The sequence below is a fragment of the Lactuca serriola genome, chromosome 7 (assembly GCF_051521515.1).
Source record: "Lactuca serriola cultivar US96UC23 chromosome 7, Lser_US96UC23_V15, whole genome shotgun sequence".
Classification (NCBI taxonomy): Eukaryota; Viridiplantae; Streptophyta; class Magnoliopsida; order Asterales; family Asteraceae; genus Lactuca; species Lactuca serriola.
This window is the reverse complement of record NC_136414.1, coordinates 42,466,909-42,470,488: the sequence shown is the minus strand read 5'-3', so window position 1 is coordinate 42,470,488 and position 3,580 is coordinate 42,466,909. Positions and strand designations below refer to the sequence as shown.

At 37.4% G+C, this 3,580-nt stretch overlaps 1 pseudogene; it reads right to left on the bottom strand.

Annotated features, from left to right (window-relative positions):
• LOC145063911 (riboflavin biosynthesis protein PYRR, chloroplastic-like) lies at window positions 1–1,952 on the bottom strand (annotated as a pseudogene).
• Between the last annotated feature and the right edge of the window lie 1,628 nt (window positions 1,953–3,580).

Here is a 3,580-nt window from a genome sequence, read left to right as displayed (position 1 = left end):
TCAACTTTTGTGCCAAAGGCTCTTCACCTGCTCATAAGAAGCATCAATTAGTTCCAAATCCTGTATCATTTCAGCCATCCTAAGTTCCCCAATTATCTTAGGAGCAACAAAAGCATGCACCTGCATTTAACAAACCATATACCCAATTATAGCATTCTACTTTCAAACAAAAATGAAAGATAACCAAAATTATAATTCATAAACGTTGTGTATGACACCAGAGGAAATAGCTGATGCCGATAATGTCCCTCCACATTCCCACAAGATTGAAAGATACCCACGATCATAAAGATAGTCCACAACATCTTTAGGGTTCAAGATGTCAAATTCCACCACCTCAACACCTTTAGAAGCAAGAAGTTTCTGGAAGCTTCTTCTTGCACCTCTCTGAGTGACAACTATGGTGGGCACTTCTCTAACATCCAAAAGATTTGCAACCTCGGGAAAATCAAGAGTTTGGGACATAACGATTCGCATAGGTAAATGCCCACCACCATGTCTTGGAGTTAAACGTAGATCTATATTTAAAAATGTAGTAAGAAAATGACAAGGGTACTTCAAGAATCTGCAGAAATTATAAGTGGCTAACAATAAAGTTTCATACTATCTTTGCGTACAATATTTCCACCAATAATGACTGCATCGCTTCTACCACGTAACACAAAAACTCGTGATCTTGATTTTTTGCTGCTTATCCGTGATGCATGTCCGCTGCTAGCAGCAATTTTTCCTATCAGAAAATGAGGATCAAATGGTGCAAATGCAGCATTTTTTGAATAAGTTAATACTCACCATCAAGGGTCATTGCATACTTGAGAACAGAGAATGGGACTCGAGAAGCTGATCTATATAGCAAAGGGGCATTGACAAGAAGACATGATTTCATAGTATCCTACAAAAATGCAACACATTAGAAGGAAAAGAGCATCCATAGCATGCCATATAACCATGGAAGAAACAGAGTTAAGTTCAGAGAGAATAATTACATAATAATATGATACCTCCATCAAGACACTTCTTAAATCCTCCCCAAGAACATAAACCTGCAAAGGGGCATTAACAAGAAGACATGATTTTAGAGCATCCTACAAAAATGCAACACATTAGAAGGAAAAGAGCATCCATAGCATGCCATATAACCATGGCAGAAACAAAGTTAAGTTCAGAGAGAATAGTTACAGAATAATATGATACCTCCATCAAGACACTTCTTAAATCGTCCCCAAGAACATCAACCTGCAATCCTTCACTTCTCAATGCCTGAACAACTTTTCCCGTAGATGTCGCAATGGATGCCTAATCCCGATTACAACTCTGGTGATTCCTGCCTAAGGATTATTAAGCCTCAAATGCATGTCAATTTGAAGTAATACTTGTTGGAACTTTGACTACAAAATTACAATGTGGGACTTATCCCACATTGGTGGAAGAGAAAACCTTCTCCCACCTTATATGTCTAGTCCTACTCATTTAATCAAATGGGTCAAGTAATGGGTTAAGCATATTGGGCTTGGGTTGTGGTGGTGGATTAGCCTAATTGGACTCAAAATGGGCTAATATCAAGAGAATATTTAATGGTCAAAAGATGGGCCTTGGGCCTTGGGGCTCTTGGGGTCTTCCTGATTAATTAAATAATTTTTAATTACGAAATTAATTTTTATTCTTTATTTTTATTAAATTCGTAATTACTGAATGACAGGTTTTGACAGTAATTTTCGGTTTTGACAGTTTCCAACTGTCATAACTAATACCTATAAATACCTGTTTCATTCATCTGTGAGGGGTTACAGAAATCATTTTCACACCACAAAATTCTCTTTCAAATTCGTTCTTCCAAAAGATGATGAAGGGAACATAGGAATTTCGTCATATTCAAGATTAGTTCTTGGATTGATTGTTGTATCCTCTTGACAGATCCCCACCAGGGAAATTTCTGTCTTAGGACACTGCATAGCAGGCCTCAATCTGTGCAATTTCCTGATTATATCTCCTATGTAATCTTAATACAAGTATGTTTTCTGTATATTGATTCTTATATTTTAGATATATTTGAATTTCGTTTGTTTTATTTCAATTAGAATTGTTTATTGTATACTTTTGTCATAACAATCTAAGACAGAAATCAAAAAGTGGAAGAATGGATCAACAATCCATCATCAAAACACATGTGGAAAAGCCTGAGAAATTCAAAGGCTCAGATTTTCGGAGATGGCAACAGAAGATGTTGTTTTATCTAACAACTCTTCATGTTTCCAATGTTCTCACTGATGATTCTCCCTCTCCTCCTACTAGTATGACCACTGCAGAAGGAACAACACCACCCAGTGAAGCCCAAATGGCAGAACATCAAAGGGTTGTGGAAACTTGGAACACAAATGAATATAATTGCAGAAATTATATTCTGAATGCCCTGGATGATTCTCTCTATGGTATTTACTCTACCATTACTACTGCAAGAGAGATATGGGAATCACTGGAAAAGAAATACAAAACAGAAGTGGCATGTTCCAAGAAATTTGTGATTGGAAAGTTCATGAATTTCAAGATGGTGGATACCAAATCTGTCCTCAAACAAGTGGAGGAAATTCAAGTCATTGCACATGATCTTGAAGTTGAAGGTATGGGTATAAACTCTAACTTTCTTGTTGGTTCAATCATTGAAAAACTTCCTCCTTCTTGGAAGAATTTCAAATTATATCTTAAGCACTTAATTGATGACATGAGTTTTGAGCAACGTGTGTTGAGAATTCGTGTGGAAGAAGATAACAGATTGAATGAGAAGGCAGATGCAAATTCCTTGGAACCAAGTGCAAACCTTGTTGGAGAAGCAAGTACTTCAAGGACAAAGCACAACAACAAGAAAGGGAAGCAAGGCTCCAAAAACTCTTCCAAAGATGGCAAAAATCACGGCCCTAACAAGAAGAATTTCAAGAAGAATTCTGGTCCATGCTATGTTTGTGGAAAAAATGGACACAAGGCCAAAGATTGCAGATTCAGGAGGGGTCAAGGAGGAAACAATGGAGGAAATAATGGAGGGAACAATGGAGGGAACAATGGAAACAATGGTGGTAATTCTGGTGGAGGAAATTCTGGTCAAGCCAACATGGTTGAATCACCAAATCAATTTGTTGCTGTGATTCAAACCAACATGGTTAGCAATTGTGTGGATTGGTGGATTGATACTGGAGCTACAAGGCACATTTGCAACTCCCGTACCATGTTTTCCACATACCAGAAAGTCTCGGATTCTGAACCAATGTTTATGGGGAATGGCTCTACTGCAAAAGTTGAAGGAAAGGGAAAAGTGAAGCTACAACTGACTTCTGAAAAAGAACTTGTTTTAAGTGATGTCTTGCATGTTCCTGAAATTACTAAGAATTTGATTTCTGGTCCTATTCTTAGTAACAAAGGTTTCAAACTTGTATTTGAGTCTGATAAGTTTGTTCTCACCAAGGGTGGGGTGTATGTTGGAAAGGGATACCTTAGTGAGGGTCTCTTCAAAGTCAGTGTATTACCTTTGTACTATGGTGTTGAAACACCAAACAATGATGTAACCAATGTTAATGCTAATGCAATAATG